This window comes from Mya arenaria, chromosome 5 (assembly GCF_026914265.1).
Source record: "Mya arenaria isolate MELC-2E11 chromosome 5, ASM2691426v1".
NCBI classification, from domain to species: Eukaryota; Metazoa; Mollusca; class Bivalvia; order Myida; family Myidae; genus Mya; species Mya arenaria.
Window position 1 is genome coordinate 72,405,150 of NC_069126.1, and position 20,496 is coordinate 72,425,645.

At 32.6% G+C, this 20,496-nt stretch overlaps 1 long non-coding RNA gene and 1 pseudogene across 1 annotated transcript; one reads left to right on the plus strand and one right to left on the minus strand.

The window, feature by feature from the left end:
* Nucleotides 1–393: 393 nt before the first annotated feature.
* On the minus strand, nucleotides 394–5,385 carry LOC128235936 (uncharacterized; annotated as a pseudogene).
* A 489-nt stretch (nucleotides 5,386–5,874) lies between these two features.
* LOC128233399 (uncharacterized) lies at nucleotides 5,875–20,285 on the plus strand. Its single transcript, XR_008260673.1, has 4 exons — nucleotides 5,875–7,160; nucleotides 14,917–15,030; nucleotides 15,930–16,030; nucleotides 16,805–20,285. It is a non-coding gene; the product is annotated as an uncharacterized LOC128233399 (long non-coding RNA).
* Nucleotides 20,286–20,496: the final 211 nt, after the last annotated feature.

The following is a 20,496-nucleotide window of genomic DNA, read 5'->3' on the forward strand; positions in this document are numbered from 1 at the left end:
ATAAGAAAAGCTTTCAGTAATCTTTTCTTACACATTCTGTAAATGGAACGACCTGACTGTAACCGGATTCATTTTGTCCAATGACGTCACAAGGACGTGGGAAAGATCAACCACTTGAAATCAATTTTAAACGTTAAATTGAAACACTTATGGCAACAATACAGTTAACATATATGTGACCAAGTCTGCAAAAATGGGTCCTAATGAGGAAAAATGACATTTCCAGGTTTTTACATTTTCTGAATGTGCTATGTTTCAGAAATAAAGTCCTGAAGCTGATATCTTTAAAATTGACTGATTGAGGACAAATTTCGCAATACCACTATTTGTTATAAAATGGCCAAAAAAATGAAGGAAATGGAAACACAAGTAAATACAACGTCCTTGATTTTTTTGAGTCTGTATTCCATTAAAATTGAATACAACAGTTTTTATTTCTGTGGAAACATTATCATAACATCAATAACACCATTTATGGAGAATATAACACTACATGTACATTTCATAGAAATGGTTGCCATGACTACAATTTTTTTCACGAGAAATTTATCCAAATAAACGCAAAAGCAGCTCAAATACATAAAATCACATTTGAATTTGATAGATTATGTTTGCAGGAAATATTTTAGTACAGCATTAAAATTTCAGCCAGCTATGTAGTAAAATAGAATGTTTACAGCAATTTTTCATAGGCCCTGTAAATAAACTTCTGCCACTTTTCTTAAACAATGTTAATGTTCAAAAGTAGTGCAGCTTATCCTTGTATTAATCAAAACACAACCATATTATTTTAAAACAAGCAATTATTTAAAAGATGTAACTTGTCTGGTGAAATCAATTATTTTTAAAATCAATAAAAATGTTATACTTGGTTGCCATAGCAACTGACTTATACCTAGAATAATTCATTTTTTTTGCTCATTTCATTCTTTTGGAGTTGTAAGATGACACAGAATGAAATGTATTTACAAGGAAAGCATTGACACATGCCTTATTTGACATAATTTACAACAAACATATGCATGCAAGGAACATTGAAACTATATTAATGTATAACTATTAACATGTAGACTTATAATGTACACTTTCACATTATACTGCAGCCATGTATAGAAAATATAAATGCCATCATACTTTATAGATGGCCAACTGTTCAATGATATTCCCATAATTGAAATACATGTTTATACATAAGTAGTTTATGATCAATCAAGTGTGTTACTTTTGGTTGCCATGGAAACCATACATTCCTAAGATCTTGAATATTTTATCAATGTAACACAAAGAAATATATTCTTTGAATGTAAATGAAAACATAAAACTTCCACTTATACATGCCAATCTGTTTATAGCAAAGGTCTCTTATTACATCATGCAAGTACCATTGCCTTTCTGCACTTATTCCCTCACCAAAGATCTGCTCTGGCAGAACACCAATATCCACATGGCAGGTTTTCAGTATGTTAATTTTCTCCTCAGGGGTATCAACAAACTTCCTTACTCTTAAAACCCCAGGCTCGTTAGAAGACACCTCAAATGAATGGTATTTCGAAATGTTCTTCAATGGTTTGAAAATGCCTTTGAAGAAGGTGCTCCAGTCATAGAACGACACTTGTTTGCTGTTGCCATCAACAATATGTGGAATGTTGTGGCCATTACGGGATGACATGGCTACTGTGGAAGCCACCTCCTGTATTGAAGAAAAGCATTACATGATGAATGAATTTCAGACTGAAACGATCCAATATGACATATTATATTGTCACCTTAGTGCGATACTCAATATCTGCTTCTATTTCTATATGCAGTTCTTGTCTTATTGCACTATTGTGATTATACTGAGCAGTACTCTTGCACTATGAAATGCCTACATGAAGTATATAACATCAGTGAATTTATTAATTACCTATTATATCTAAATATTCATGATAATAAATGAACTTATTTTATATAATAATCAATTTAATATAACATTAGTCATATATAATTATTTTTAATCTTAACTATAAAAAATCCCATTTTCTTCATGCCACTTCTTATTAGTTTATAACTGTATTAAAAAGAAGGAAATCAATCAATCTTGAAACATGTGTAAGTAATTTATGTCTATAATTGTTTTAAAATATTGGTGTGGTAAAAATCTAACTCCCTGAATACCTCAACTATCTCTGCATCCATGTGTCTCCATCTGTTTTTCCAAACTCCAAAATGCCAGTCGCATGCAAATTTGGTGTGGCCGGCTAGCATCAGTGAGTATTGGATTGTCTTATGCCCTCCTGGAATAGAATAGTTAATTGTTAATAAGATCTCTTAATTTCAAATTAAACTCTGAAATATATCTGTTGTTTATTTTTTAAGTACAACAAATCAAAAGCTTTTAAAGCTATACATCTGTTTCACTCATCTATAGTGATACTGAAAACCTTTTGAGATAATTAAAAAGCAATAACATAATTTAGTTTACATCATGAAACATATTTTATTTTTTTCACTAAAACACAACAACTCTCACTTGTCACTGTTCTCCACACAGCATAACCAAGAACGGCATTATTTTTGTTCTGTCCTTGGCAATTGTCAAAGTGGAACTGAGCATGTGCCTCACCCAGGCCGTAGTTTTCAAGGTAATGGTGGAGGTAGCCGACAACTGTGTTTGCTCCTTTGCCTTGGGCAACACCCTCACACCAAGGTAAAACACCTGTTTCCCTGAAAAATATTTATCCTTCTTATCACTATTCTTAATCATCACCATCATAAGAAACAGTAGCAAAATTTAACAGCACCAGTATTTAACATTAATACAAAAAACATTTCTCATAACTAACTTTTACCAAATAAATCTTCAGATACACATCCATTTCCAGATTTTGAGATGTGCATGATGGCTATTGACCAATGGTAATGTTACATTCTTAATCAGTTTGTTTAAATGAAGTAAAACATTTATTGCTAAGAAGTGCTCCTTCAATTCTCAATTATTAACATTTGACATCAGAACATCTTATAATGACAGAGAACACATTGCAATTCAAAACTGTAAAAAAGTAAATTCAGATTTATATATAAGTAGTGAGTCTCAGTCAAAATGAATTAGCTTACCAGATCCTTCACAGCAAACTCCAAATACCTCACATCTCCTGGCAGTTTTGAAATACAGGGGTCCAACCTAGTAGATAAAAGCTTGCATTAAATTTGACAACAGTATCTGGTAATTAGAACCAGCATTTTATTCTAAATATTGAAAGATTCAATTTCTAAATCATGTAAAAAGAATTCTAACATAAACACTTGACATTCAATGAATACACTATGTAACCATTTAAGTAGAAGCATACATTTACTGCAGTAAACCTTAGGCACTCACAAGTATGATACACATGCAAATTACTCCACAATAAATCCTTTAAAAAAAAGATTATCTCTTGCAATAAGTTGATAAATTCAGTAAAAAAAACATTTGATCATTTGCTTGTACTTGATAGAAAAAAATCAACTAACCTGTTGGCTATGGTGTGGAATATGAACCTGCTGTGCAAAGTCCCAGCTGTAGTGGACGGTTGCATCTAAGGAACATGACTCTGAACCTAAAATATATATTTTTTCACATTTAAATTGATGGCCTAGAAGGAAATATATAAGTAATATAAAAAGATCTGATGGGTATCGTTTCATTCCGTTTCAGAATATTATCCATGTTTTGAATATTTATTTATACACTCAAAGTTTACAAGTATATATATATATATATATATACAAGCATAACAGGCATGAAAAAAGCTTAGGTAAAATGTAAAAGTCACTTTTATTGATGCAGACTGACATTCTAAAAAATGATAACTCAATATCCAGCATGTTAATTAAAATAAATCAATAGAATTTAACATATTATATTTTAATTTTAAGACTAGAAAATATTGAAGCATGACATAAGATAGCTAAAACTATAGTGCATAGAAATTTATTAACCAAAGCACACCTTCAACTGTAATGTTTTCACTACATGTAACTTTAGAGTCATAACACTGCTTTCTATATGTATTGCTCCCTCTGATGTCTAGCACTTTCAACATGACTTTCATACTCATCAAGAAGTGTCATTTTATCATCTTCAGAAAGGGCACCACTTTGTGAAATATTACAAGAAAAGGTTTGGCATCTAAAACACAAGTCTGTTTTTGGTTTAGCTAAGACTATATGTGGGCACAACTCATGTCATACTCTGGTAAAAGTACTAAGACTTATACTTCTAGCACCATCTATTTTTTCATATTCAACATGAATGTCTGCTTGTGACTTATCATATGGCAACAACAACACTTTACTATTGCGGTGGTTTGGAAGTCTTCCGGGAACGGGCATTGCATTGTCAGATGCATAGCAGATGAGGAATTTTCTTATGTTTTCTCTTTCCTCAAATGTGATTGCATTATGAGGTAGTCTTTTGGTATTACCATGAGTCCTAGCAATCAATCCATCACTGTCAAGAGAGCGACCAATTCTTTTTAGTTTCTCCTTTCCGATGTTGTATGCGAAACAGAATACCTCACGGCAAACTTCAACTCCCTCAATATAAAACTTCTGACTGGGCCTAACCCTCTCCTGCCGTTTATGTTTACTACTGTCAGTTTGTTGGCCATTTTTTTCTGTGGCACAACATGGCTGATTTAATAACAAGATCAAGTTCATCTGTCTGAATACCAGCTGAATACATACGTAAGTCAGTTATATCATTACTTGTTACTACATTATTATAAGTCAGTTATATCATTACCATCGACAACTTGACTGCATGGTTTGCCATAGAGTTTTTTACACTTGCAGGTCTGAGCAAAGAAATCATCAGTTTTCTTTCTCTGTCTTAAATCCTCTGCAGAAGGTTCTAAATCATGGTCAAAACTTTCACACTGAATAGTCTCTGAATTACATATATCATCATCTGATTCATCACTGACAGAATTACTTTCATGGATAGAATCATTTTCTGAATCAGACTGACTAAATTCAACAGTATCTCACTTGCACCAGAACTCTCTGGACACTAGTCATTCTAAAATGCCATCCAGGCTCTTTTTTTTAATGATGGTTAGCCTGGACGTCATTCATAACAAAATTCAAAAACATGTAAAAACTGTCTATGAAATGAAATGTTCTTCATTTGTATTCTGTGGCTTAAGACTGCCAATAAATACCTTAATTCTTATCAATAACCATATCCATTTTGCAAATTCACAAGCTATTTCTTCAAAAAAGTAATTTAAATACCTATTTCAGTTGACAGGAGCTTTCTTACTGCCAAAAAGAAAAAAGGTTACACACAACTATACTTTAAGGTTTCAATCTGAAGTAGTATTTTTAGTATGGATTACCTTCCCCTAACACTATCATTATCAGTTACCACACTTTTGTACTTAATGAATTTGAAAAACATTTATCGTCACATACAGGATTCAAGATTTATTTACAAACTATTCTATGGGCAATGTGGACAATGCATACTATTATACACATGTATTTAACATAAGACTAAATATTAAAAAAAACCATGTATATCAACAGCATTGTTACACTAAGTGAATCAAAATGTTTTATTGTGTAACCTATTAATCAAAATTCGACTTCAACAAGACAATCCAAGTTTACAATAATCAGAGATTTTGCTGACTTATCAATTTATTATGTATATATATATATATATATATATATATATATATATATATATATATATATATATATAGTTTCGCTAGAACAGATGTTTCATGATGATATTTTTATTAACAAATACCTTATACCTCACATCAGAGAACCTATTCAAAACTCAACTAAAGGGAATCTTCAGGAAATAACTATTTTTAAAGGAATTGATAGAAAAACATAATTACAGAACATTGTTGTTTGCTTTTTTTTCCGACTAGAGTGCGTTTTATCGTCAAGCTTAAAGCTTATAGGAAAACAACTCGAACTATATTGGTAAACAGAAGTAATGCTTATGTGTTTAAGGGGTTAAAACATGACAAAGCCGGGACTCTGTGTGAGAATTGGCCTTCATGCTCTTATAGAATATGCCTCGGGTTGTTATGGGACACTTGTGCAATCTTCGCCAACTTTACATTTAAAATGTCATCTTATAGAAAGTCATATGCCCAGTTTGTGACGTGAACGCGCCAGCGGTTCAAAGAGACGCTATAAAATTTAACAAAGCTTATAAAGGCAAACCAGTAATTTTACCCAGTATTCTAATTTCTGTCATACAAAGTAAAAGCACACATATAGTATTTATAATGTATAGTCGTTTTTAGACGGGAGGCTAGGTGCGTGTGGGAAAGGGGAAAGAAATGTAGAAATGCTTTTATGTCAAAAGATGGCAATCAAAAACCTCCAAATAATTGCAGAATTTCAAACCGTCATGGCAGGTTTTTGTCAACATACATACAAATGGTCGTTCACTGGGGAACACCAGAAAACTTACTCGCCTACTGGTAGGAAAAAGGTAGGGAGGAGAGAGCTCGTACAATCACCAGTTGGTACCTGAGGTTGCTCTTACCACAAGTTTGTGACAAGTAGTACTTGAAAAAGTTTTTTTTGTTGTGTGTCAGAATCTGGATGCTTTAAAGAAACCAAACAAAGGATATTAAGCATACAAAAGTTCAAAGACATCCAAGTGAGCGCAAATGAGGGGTAAATTACAAGAATAGAAAATAATGATACGAACTGAAAAAAATGCCATGCATGCAAATGAAAATTCTTCCCATACTTTGTATGATAACATTCCACAAACTTAATGATATTGCTATTTGATTCATTTTGCAAAAACTAAATGTCTTTATTCCAATATACTAACAAAAGTAATAAATGTTTGTAAACACTTCATTCTTAATTTATTTTGAATAATTTACAGGTTTACAATAAGTTGCCTTAACAAAACTACTGCCAATGACACTACAGCTCGTACTGAGCTGTACTAAAGTAACTAATAGTCATGTGTAACCTTAAGCAGAGAAAAGAAAATGCATTTGGATATTCTCGGCTACATTCGTTAACAAAAACAATGGTGTTTGGTGAATTTTGATGGTGTTTGAAAATGTATGTTGTTTTAACAATTCGGAACGTGATTATTTTATAATATATATTGCAATTGATGTAAAAAGGATTACTTTTAACAGGTACAGTGTTCTTTTTTTGTTTAAATAGACTAAATTGGAAAATTCTTAATAAATGTGCGACCAAATTCTGATCGGCATTTTGAACATGTTTTTGAATTTTGTTATGAATGACGTCCAGGCTAACCATCATTAAAAAAAAAGCCTGGACGGCATTTTAGAATGACTATCTGGACACAAAACTTCATGAAAATAAAGTCTATCAACTTCTAATAATTCTTTACGAAATAAATGGTCTTGGCTTTATTCGCAGGGGATGGTGCTTGCTTGACTCAACTGAGACATTTTCATAAAATGTTCAAGTGTTTTTCAAATTTTCCGCCATAATATCTATTGCTATTAGTAAACCGTATGTTGTTACGGAAAAATACTTCCGGGTCAAACTGTCAAAAGGTTATTTAAAATAAACATCAAATGACAATTTAAATAAAGGATGACAACATAGATAAATGCATACATTACCTTCCAAATAATTGTTTCCGTGTAATTAATCCGAAAATCATTCTAATGCCGTGTGGATAAACCGGCAAAACCGTCATATCTTCGGTACGGATTTTGACATGTTTTCATCAAAATGGCGGAGAGCGACACCTTTAGATCAAGGGCGATTAATCATGATTTAAGGTCAGGCAGCATGAATATTATCGACAATAATCAACTGATAGCAGAGTGATGTGCCTTTATATAGTTTATACACTTCGATTTTGTAAATACTTTGCAAAATAATGCCAAATTAGTTAATTGACAAAACAATAATTACTCAGAAAACGTGTTGATTTTTTAATCTCGCTTTATCTCGGTACCGTGATGACCTCAACAGGACTCATTTTCGCTGACGACGTCACATATCATAAATTAACTCTTTTTAAAATGTTGATTTATATTTACCGGGACCTGCTGAGACAAAACAATATTAACAAAATGAACAATTTTCATGTATATTGTTATGCGATGAATTGCGATCCGAAGATATCCAAAGGTGTTGCGTTCATTGGCTGATAAGCCAAAAGGCAGTTCATTGAAGGAATGGAAGTTGAGGTGTACATGCAGGTCTTTTTCACCTTCTTTGCTAGGGGCCGAAATTAGGCTACTTCACAATTGGGAAAAATGGTATACATATATATTTTCCCGATTTACAGATATTTTTTTCACAATTCCCAGATATTTTTCCCAAAAAGGAAGATCTTACTTCAAGAATTAACAATAAAAATTGATCCTGTTTTGTTTGAGCAAATTATTTTTTTTCAGCTGAATTGGACTCACTTGTAAGATATAAGCCTATTTTTTTGTAACACGAGTTCCAAGTTTCATATGGATACCTTGACCAGTGTTTAAAAGGTGTCTTCAATCCTCATATGTAGAATTTCCCATTTTTGAGACATTTACACATTTTAATTTCCCTTTTTGCAGAATTTCACGCGTTTAAATTTCCCAAATGAAAAGGCTAGGCCTCTTCACAAATTTTGGTGAAAAAGCCCTGACATGTAAATATATATATATATATTAACGTGTTAGACCTACATATTGGGTCAAGAATATAATGATGTTCATTAATTGATTCCAGTATATTTATATAATAGTTTTGATACACCTACATATTGGGTCGAGTATATAATGGTTTTCATACACCTACATATTGGGTCGAGTATATAATGGTTTTCATACACCTACATATTGGGTCGAGTATATAATGGTTTTCATACACCTACATTTTAGGTCAACGCAAAAATATCTTTACAGGACATTGCGACTGGTGTCACAACAATGTTTTTCCTGTCGCTTTGTTTCAATCAGTATTTAATAACATCAGCCTAAATCATAATTTTAAGCCTCTTATTTAGATAAGTTTTGTAGTTTCCCACTAAAACATGTTTAGATTTTCTCAATTAGATGTGTCATTCTGTATAAAATAAAAAAAGGAAACTAAACATTAGGACAAGAAAATTAATATTTCAGATCTTTTAAGTCATCATTTTTTGTCCTCTGCCGGTTTGGCAATCCATGGAGCAGCTAGTTCTCTCTCTTTTAATTTATCTTAAGATTAAAGATACAGAATGGTTATAAAATATAACAAATAGTACAATTGTAATTCAAGCCAAAATCAGACATGATATTAATGCAAAAATGAAAGGAGAGTTCTAGTTATTGACAATATATATTCAACAGCGTGGAAAGAGTGTCAGCACAGTTTATTATTCCCCGCCGAATCGAAGATTTCCGGAGGGGGATATTGTTTTGGCGTTGTCCGTCCGTCATTCCATCCGTCCGTCTGGTACCATATCTAAGTAGGCATTGATCAGAAAATGTTCAAACTTTGTCAGAATGTTCCCCTTGATCGTATCTCGACCTATGTTAAAAGTGGGTCACATGGGGTCAAAAACTAGGTCACTAGGTCAAATCTTAGAAAAATCTTTTGAACATACTAGAGGCATTATACATGATCAAATATTCATGAAACTTTATCAGAATGTTTTCCTTGCTGAACTCTTGGTCGTAAATAAAACTGGGTCACATATGATCGAAAATTAGGTCACTAGGTCAAATCTTAGAAAAATCTTGCCAGAACCATGTCATGGTAATGATTGGCCAAGTTATGTTCAAAATTAGTCATGATGTACCCCTTGAAGAAATATGGACCACACAAAAAAGTGGGTCACAGGGGGTCAAAAATAAGGTCACTAGGTCAAATCTTAGAAAAATTTCAAACACATTAGATGCGATATGTATGGTCTTATATTCATTAAACTTGATCAGAATGTTTTCCTTGATGAAGTCTTCGACATATTTTAAACCAGGTCACATATGATAAGAAATAAGGTCACTAGGTCAAATCTTTCAAAAATCATTTCCGAAACTATTTTATGGTGGTGATTGGTCTGATTAACCCTTTAGCGCATGTATACGAGATAGGCCGACATAGCTCAGTAGCAGATGTAAACGCATCTGACCGACCCTATACACTACTAGATGTATACGCATCTCCCGCATATTTCAATAGGGTCATTTCAATACTTCAATTTTGCATCTTTCTTTTTGTAAACAATATCCCCGATGTTTATAAAGCTAAAGCTTAACCTTTTGTGTATTGATTTTCCCTCGAAAATGTCGTCTGCTAAAACTTGAAGGTTATTATTTATACTGCCAATCACAGGCGTGAGATCCCACTGTGACGTAATAAATCCTCGAGGAGTAGCAGTACTGTACAGTATGGAATTTCCCGAAAAAAATTGATGCATAAATCATTGAATATATTATGTCAGTTGAATTAACCATTAAAATCAAAAAAGATTATAATTATTTGAAGATAATATTTTGTGTTACAAACAATAGAAACAATAAGTAGCCGAGACAATGATGAGTAAATTTTCTGCTGAGCTAATCGATGGTCAGCATGGTTCCGGTCGTAAAATAGGTCAAGTAAACACATTTGTGCAAGCGTTTCATGATCTAGATCTTTTTATTCATTACTTTGAAAACATTTTTCGGCTTTCTTTTTGTAAAGAATTTTATGAGGGGGTAATAAAGTTAAACAGACACTCTGGACTGGATCTCTCAGCTGGATGACACCGGATATTCCTGCCACATTTCTGTGTATTATACACAAGAACATCAATTGTCGGCTTTTTAATCCATATGGGGTTTTTTTATGACAGGGGTAATAAAATTTAGATCGATCCCAGCATTTTATTACCCTTTGATTTAATGCAATTATGACATTTCAAAGAAAGTTTACAATTCCATCTTGGAAATGCATTCACAGATAAAATAAAATAATTTATATTTCATTATTGACACCATTTATTAGATAATTTAATTATCTATAAAAATGTATTCACATAAAAAATATTTGGAAACAATTATTTGGAGTTATATTGATTTTAAGGTCATACTGCTGTATTCATTTTCTCATTTTCAAATATCCTGAAAAGCACATATGCAGATAAGGACTGCTTATCAGTAAGTTGGCTATTGACTGGGAGGTGTAATCTGGCCACTTGTCTATGTGCTAAAGGGTTAAGTTCAAACATGGTCAGAATGTTCTCTTGGGTTAAATTTTGACTGCGTTTAAAAGTGGGTCATTTGGGTCAAAAACTAGGTCACTAGGTCATATCTTACAGAAATCTTGGGAACACTCTAGAGGCAATACATCTGCTCTAATTTCCATGAAACTTAATCAAAATGCCTCAATGAAATCTTGGAAAAGTTTGAAACTAGTAGGTCATGTGAGGTCAAAAATGAGGTCACTGAGTCAAATCTTAAAAAACCTTGTGGACACTCTAGAGGCTATATTTTTTGCAATATATCTGGACCAATCTTCATGAAACTTGATCAGAATGTTTGCCTTGATGAAATCTTAGGTTAGTTTGAAACTGGGTAACATGGAGTCATAAACTAGGTTTCTTGGTCAATTCTAAATGTTACATTATATACAAAAAAAAAATTTCCATACAGTTGCAATCAAACTCAAACTCATATATGTATTTCATCAACAACTGATTTTCATTCCTTGAATTAGCCTAATCAGGCGGGGGATATCAATTCAACGAATTTGCTTGTTCATTATCATATTTTAATTAGGCCAAGATAAAAATATATGTGTTTCCGGTAACCCGACCGATCCTATTTTTTCCTTTCCAAACCTTATCTTAGGCATAAACTTAAGGTTAAAATTCAAAAAGTAGATATCTATTTGTTATTTTTGTTGATTCTCTGTCTCTGGTCCCAGATCCTATGCGATCCTGAGAGTAAACTTTCATTCTTGATATGTATTACCGAAATGCTTTGGCAACAGGAAAACAAAATGGTAGTGTCAATAATGCATGCATAATTTTAATGACTGAGATCTTTTCAGAACAGCATTGAACTTAAAAGTTTGGCAAACATTTCACCTTCATATCTTCTAATTTGCAAACGCTTGTTATCGGTCCAAACGGTTGATCACAGGAGACACATTTTGCTGTCTTTATAATGAAACTATTTTGGATATAGTTCGCGGTGTAATTTAGCCATGTCCGAAATAAAACTTACTTTTTTCATATGATTAGGCTTCGCGTATAATGCAGGCTTCTTTTGATTAGGCTTTGCATATATTTTGCTGGCTAACTGCCAGGTTTGAATACCAATTTCATTAATCGTTCCATTAATTTATACCATGATTGCCAGAAACCACTCTGCCGAAAACACAAATGAATTTTGTAATATCCTTACATTTCCGTAAAAGTCTGTCTATTATTTAGTATAAGAGTAGGTGCGAAAATCGGAACCTTGCATGTATTTTCAGTAATACACGGATTAACACACTGAATAATCATGATATACATGTAGTAGTTAAAAATAACTCATAACATTTATTGAAAACAAACAAATAGAAGATGAAAGTAAATTTTCCAAAAAAAACCTAAAAGGTTCTGACCTTTTTTTCACCGGACACTGTAACCAACCAAAACAGATTTAGTTTCGACTGTCCAATATTCTCATTGACTGCAGTATACAATGTGAGACCTTCATATTGGGTCCAGTATGTAATCTTGTTCATAGACCTACATATTGGGTCTGGTATATATACCATAATCATGTTCATAATCTGATTAAGGCAACTGAAGGTGACAATAAAATCACCTGTTAACGTTTTTAAATTTATTATTTGCTCTTTCCACATTAATCATTTCAGCTGCAGTACTTCTGGTCCTTATAGCTTTATTGTCGCCAAATATTTCATCATAGCATGTCGTATGGCTTTCAGGATTACAGCAGATTCTGTTTGACTGCAAACAGAAGACAAAAATGAAGAAAAGCAACAAATCTTTAGATATGTGTCAAATATTATTTTATTACATAAGAATGTGGAGTGAAAACATATATTTGCAATGGCCTTATGAATGTTTTATACTAACCAATCAACTAAGTTGCGAAAATATTTGACAAACTGATTATTTGCTTCAAAGCGTGACTATTTCAGCTAATTTTTAAAAGAAACGTATTCTTCTTCAATAAATAAAAATATTTCCAAGGACATCAAATATTTTCTGTACCGTATATCGCATTCCAACACTGAATATTGAACATCTCTCATAAATAGCACTCTGTTTTCGGCGATCCTCACATAACGTCATCAAAGGGCAGATATTTTCAAACACGGTATAATTTAAAGGGTGAAAGTTGACAATTTCCGGCGTAATATAAACAGACGCATTGGAACAGAACTATTGAAGATAGCCCAAAATTATACGGAATGCTTCTTATGTTACCATAAAAGGAAACAAACACAATTTGCACAAACAGGCTATATTTAAATATTGTAATTTTGTTTAGCTAGAACTTTTGGGAACAAATATCTAGAAAATGGGGGAAATTTGCCATTTTCCACAATTGTGAAGTAGCCGAAATACAGCCCTTTACAAAGAAGGTGAAGATGCCCTGCCAACATATATATTGGGTCCAGTATATAATGGTGCTCATTAACCTTCCTATTGGGTCTAGTATATAACGGTGTTAATACATCTACATATTGGGAGAAGTACATAATGGTGTTCATTAACCTTTCGGCTCTAGTTTATAATCATGTTCACACCTACATATTTGGTGCAGTAAATGTTCATTCACCTACATGTACATATTGGGTCCAATCATGCTTTTAATTATTATCAGATAAGCGTTCAAAATATTTGGTTTAAATTGTATTAATATATATTGTGTTTTGGGTCAGTACCTAAAAATAGATAGGTATATTTTTCATAATGAGCATACTAGATGGAATATGTGTATATTTATAATAAGTTCAATCTTTTAACTTATCTTGATACAAAATTCAATTTTTAGAACAAATATTTGGTACCGTCAAATTTCAAGCTATAGGTTTTATGGCTTTCACTGGTTGTATTGGCAATCTTAGCAGGTAGACCCCTTAGAATTATTTTTATCTTGAATATTAAATGGTTTCTTTTACCCTTTCAATTCTGTTATGATACCTTTCTAAACATATTTTGTAGACTTAAATTCTAATTCTATTATAACCAAACTACTTTTACTTGGGACCTTGTTTCTGTCAAACTGGTAAAAAGGTAGAAATATTTGGAATCCTCTTTCTACTATCTTTATTTTTAACTCCAAACTCTTTGAGAGTCCTCATAATTTGAACTCACAGGTTTTTAATAAAGGATTTTCGAAGCATTTGATATCTAAATTCAAGACCTGTATTCATCTATGTCACATCCCTAACCCAGGATTCATCACGAAATTAGTAATTGTTGGGTCAGTTGTGTTTAGGCATTTTGTCATTTTCCTAAAGGAAGTGTTGGGTCATATATATAAAAAATTAACGTGTTGGAACAAATGACCAAGTAATATGGTTACTGTTCAAAATATGTCTTCATCCGTTTCACCCGTGGTGGGCTAAGGGCATTTGTTACAGATTTCCATCTTTCTTGTCCTGGGCCTCTTTGCCTAGCTCCATGAAAGCTGTATCTTGTGCTATTCTGCATCAAGCTTTAGTCATATCAAGCAATAAGTAACTTTTTAAGTAGCTTAATTGTAACTGTATTTAATCAGGTGTTTATGAACTTTGCTATTTTGGTGTGTTTCTTTAACAGAATGGATATGGTCATACCGGCAGGCAAGTCAAGGAAAAATGTTGATGCATATATCCTTCTACCACCAGACGCCTAAACTGTTACTGATTTGTAGATTGATTTCAGGGCCCAAATTTTCCAAGAGTAGTTGAAATTTGTTATCATTCCCTCGTTGTTTGTTTTTGTTTCAGATTCTGGACATGACATATAACTTGACTGAAATGTTGGCTACACATTTGGGTCATGATCCCAGAACTCATAAAGAAAATTAAAGGTTGACCCCCTCCACAAGAGAATTATCCCTGGTAAGCTGATTTGTACAATTTCTTTGACTGTTAAACAACAACTGCATATATTTAGTCAGTTAATACTCTTATTCATTCACAACTTAATTGTTATTTTATGAATTAGGTTGTTCATTGCTTAGTTCATGATTTCATACACCGCCTTTAAATGTGTTTATAGGTAGGACATAAAAGGGACTTTGTTAACGAAATGATAATGTTTTTTTTTCTCATTGTCACAAAGCTGCATAGCTCAGTTGGTAAAAAGATGGCGTTGTATTTAAAATCGCTCACGCTCCTCAGACTTGAGTCAGAATCCCATCCTGCTTGGGGTTTTACTTTATTCAAACATTTTATGAATATGCATTCATCAAATCAATTTAATGTATTAAAATTCAGATATATTTATATTGATACTGACTTATTACAGATACTGGTAAATATTACTGAAATTATTAATTATAAAGTTTAAATTCACCAACAGTGATGATTTTTTTCTTTCCCCTATGACTTTTTCAATTATCCTTAAAAATGAGCATTTCATCCTTTAAGGCCATACAAAATAATATGTCTTTCTATGTTGTTTGCTACACTAATAAAAGCAGAAATAGCTGCAAGAAAGAATAGTATTTTATAGCCATTTTCAGACACACAAAGTGAGAGCATTTTGTTGTCAGACACTGAAAATCTAGTATAAAGATATCTTCTAAAATTCTTGTCATATTTAGCTCAGTGCCAATCTAGAGCTTCCATTATTATCTGTGATACATTTTATCTAGCCATAACTTTTGTTGACATATTTGGTGATTCTTATGTTAGTAACGTTGGATCGTTCTGGCCCTTTGTCTTACGTTCAAGGTCTTCTGTTTGATTAATTGTGTTGGCAATTAATGATTAAACCTATGATATGGAACCTTCAGACTTGATCCTGAAGACGAAATTCTGAGGGATGCAACAGCTAATGCTCTTCCCATGAAACAAAGTGGCTCTGCTCCAAATGATCAAAGTAGCTCCGCCTGTGGTAAGTTTTCTTCGTTCATTGTATTTAAATTGCAATTTTTTAAGCCCGAATCCTGATGGCTTATATTATGTTATATGGTTTCAGTTGCCAGTCAAACCCTGGACAATTCTCTGTCCAGGCTGTAACTTTCTCACATTCCTATGATGTTAAAATCCCAGACTCAAATCATAATCATGATGGGCTGGTGTGTCAGTGCAACTTGCAGGTCAAGGTCACAAATAGAGGTCAAAGGTTAAACTTATTATACTTTGTCCAGAGTATATCTCACACACTGAAGGATTTTAAATCTCTTAAAAATAATCATGACCATGATGATATGGTCAAGGTCACAAATAGCTGTCAAAGGTCAAACCTTATGATATTGTGTCCAGTGTATATTGCTTGCTCTGTGGAGCTCTTGTTATAGTCATACTGACAAATGACAGATGTTGGTTAAAATTATTGAAGCTATTCTTTGTGTCAAGTTTCAATTTACAAAACAGTAATAGTTTTGTACCTTATCTGATTATTTTTAAGGATATCAATAATCATAAAAATGAGCAATTTTACATTTACCTTTAAAAATCAATTTTCTTTTCTTTGGAAATAACTTATCAAGGAAGTATTGCCACCAAAAATGTTTGTTTGCAGTAGTGAAAAGTGTCTCATTTTTGTTAACTCAGTTATTCATTTTATTTTTCTTAAGGAACAGGAGTAAATTTTTTTTAGATGATCTCTGTATACAGCTTGTAAGCCAGAAGCCAATACAATAATTGTTTCATTTTTGAATTTCAGGTAAAAAGAAGAGATGGTCCCATTCTGAACAGACTATGCTGCAGGAATAAAATCCATAGATGTCTTAGGGGAAATTGACAAGTGCATAAAACAGACTTAATCCATTGTCAAAACATTTGTGCCAAACTATACAAAAGATCTTTGGCTCACACTAGAACAAAACTCAATAACATGAAACTAGATGAATCTTGTTAGATAAGGATACATTATGTAAAGGTGAAAAGCAATATGTAGCACCACTCAATGTATAGTTTTGTTCTTAGTACAAAATTTCTAATCAAAAGTAACATATCTGAACTTTGGGAATCATTATCGTTTTGAGGACACCAAATATTGTTCAGTCTGACTTGTTATCATTAGTTTATAGTGGTTTGCAAAAGGATCACACATAACACTAAGCTATATTAAACAAATACAAGGATCTTTTTGAGTGCAATTTTGACTCAATTTTAATATTTGTTTTATGTTTAATGCTGTTTTCCCTATCTGTGGAGGCTGTACAAACAGGCTGAAAATGTAGTTATCTGTTGATAGAACTGATACAATTATTGTCTGTTAAACTTTATAGGACTAAGTTTGATATCAAGACTGGTAAAAGGAGTAACTCAATGAATGTTTTAGCTCACCTTAGCCGTAGGTTGTGGGTGAGCTATGAGGATCGATGAATGTCCCTCATCTGACGTCCGTCGTCATCCATACTTACTAACTTAGTTTGTTTACACTCTAGTGGTCACATTTTTGCCTCAATTGTCACGAAACATGGTCAGGATATTTGTCCCAGTAATTACTGTGACGTAATCTGAATATGGGTCATCTGGGATGAAAAACTAGGTCACATGACCCAAAAATAGAAAAATAAGTCTTGTTGACACTCTAAAGGCTACATTTTTAGTCCATATATATTTTATCATGGAAATTTGTCAGAAAGGTTGTTTCGATGATTTCTAGCTTAATTTGAATATGGGTCATCTGGGTCAAAAACTAGGTCACCGAGCTCAAATATGGAAAAACCATGTTAACACTCTAGAGGTACAATATAACATTTTCAACCCAAATATCCTGGAAATTTGTCAGAAAGGTTGTCTTGATAATTTTTAAGTCAAGTTCGAATATGGGTCATCTGGGGTCAAAATTTAGGTCACAGAGCCCACAACTGTTTAGACCGTTTTACAGGTGAGCGATCTAGGGCTATCATGGCCCTCTTATTTGGGATTGGAGTTATACTACAATTTAGCTACACATGCAATGCCCAATACTAGTATGATGTTTGTATTATAAGTGCCCAATTGCATAATTTCTACTAAATCTAAAGATGTCTTGAGAAGTCATTTTGTGTTATTGTAAACTAAAGAAAACATTTGAAAGTATTTTGCTTAATTGAAGTGTATTTAGTTTTAATGACCTTCTTATGTATCTATATAGAACACACAAGGCAATTTCTTCCGCTAAACAAAAAATACTTCATTCATGTCTGATTATAACCAGATATAAGTGATATATAATAATGTGTAAATCTACACTTAAGTAGCACACCCCTAATGTGCACCATTTCAAACTATGATCAGCTTGATAACTTCTTAATGTGTATCATTTCCTGGATTCAAAAACAAAATTTAAAAGAAATTTACTGTCAAAAAACAATTTTATTTAAATTTCAATTACCCTACCTAAAAATCCTTTATTTCATTTTTTCAACATTTTGGTAAGAATTTGGTATCAGAGTGACAAGAAATATATTTGATTTCAGAAATGATACATTATTGATCACATCACCCCAACAAACATAATCATACTGAAATAGCCATATGGTATTTCAATTTTATCATACTGTTTTGACCGTGTAAAATAGAACATTGACGTTGAAAAGCAAAATCAAAAAGTTCTTGAAATACTCATGACCTGTTCTTTATTAATGATTATCTTTAATCTTTCGGGAACATTATGCCAAAAAATCAATATGTTTTACCATCTCATTTAAAAAAAAAAGGTTTGTAATTTCCAACCACCTATTTCAGCCGGCCTGCAAGTTATTAAATCTTCATAAAAGCTAATATTTATGTGTAGAAATGTATTTAATTGCCTTTTAATGAAACCACAATATTAACTTCTGTAAAAAATGTGTGCTAATGAAAACAAAGAAGAAGAAAAAAAGTATTTGTGCTTCTGGCTGGATTCGAACCACTGCCTTGATACCCTTAAAAGATGTGTAGTCCTGTGCTTAACAACATAGGCATTAGAATTGAAGAGTTTCAAGTGGAGTTTTTCATTAGGGGTGTGCTACCTTAAAATAAAAGTCATATCTGATTAAAATTGTATTTCTGTGACATCGCTTAAATGCAAAGTGACTGTTGGTTGGTTTAGGCACTACAGTTGTAGCAACCTTATTTGTTTACTAATAAATTGTACTGAAATATGTTTCTTGAGCCAGGATTGTTTGTATCAAAATTTGTTATTATATTGAAATCATATATTCATGTTCATATACTATTTCTTGTCAACAAACATGGAGTTGGTTAGCCATTTGTGGGTTTAATTATATTCAGAAAATTTCTCTAGTGTTGTAATTGTAACTTGAAAATGTATTTAATTATTAAGAAAATAGTGGTGAAAATTATGGTGTTCACAAATGACATCCATAATTTACCAGATACATTAATATTTACCAGAGAAATAGATTTAAGCTCGACCTTCGACTTTTGTCCAGCACTTGTAAGCTCTGCTCTTATTTTATATAATTGGTCACATGAACACCACCTGCACTTCCCTTTTTTATAAGAAAATTTAGTGTCTTTTTCCAGCCGTTCTTGACCATGCATGTAAGGTTTATCAGTTACATGTGTTTTATCTTGGTTCATGTCATTTAGGGCAATTTTACATTTGTTTTAAAATGTTATTTCGTTGTGGTCAGATAAATATTGTTTGTATGTTTACGATAATATAAGTTACGGGTTTCTTAGTAGGTGACCGGATGTGGGATATATGGGGAGACAATATCAGGTGAGAGCGAAGCTCGAACCCGAATATGGTTTCCTGCGCCCGGTATATCCCATATCGGGTCACCTACTAACCACGTAACGTAAATATCACGTCGACAACTTCATTTCTTCATCGGAATCGGGAAATAGACGTCATTTTGGGTACCATATAAAATTAGTGACCCAATATGATAAAATTATTGGGTCATTGCGTGACCAATGGCGTTGCGTCATTCATGTTGGAGGCGTGATATACTCATATAGATTGATGTTAAGTAACTTTAAATCCTTGGGAATCTAAATTAATAAAACCTTGTATTATTGTAAGGTTGCTAGATATGAGACAACAGTTAAACACAACAACTGGTTTAGTTAAATGTTTTATACATGTTTCACTACGAGGATAGAAAAAATGAAAAGTTGTGGGTGTAACAAAAAAAAATTGATAGCATATTGATAGTACCCATTTGTACCGATTTCATTCACATGAACGTTGGAATATCCTATGTAAGATTAAAACTCGTGAAGAATAAAATTTGGATTCTTATATTTTTGTATTTAGTGTTTGTCTAGTTTCGGCTGGAGCGGACAACCATGTGAAAGTAATGAATTGTTGAAACTCCTCCTTGTATCCTATGTCCCCAACAGACTTGACAACATTACCGCTTATACGTCCTCAAAAATCTGGCAGGACGCATTCAGAACTTGGTCAACGTA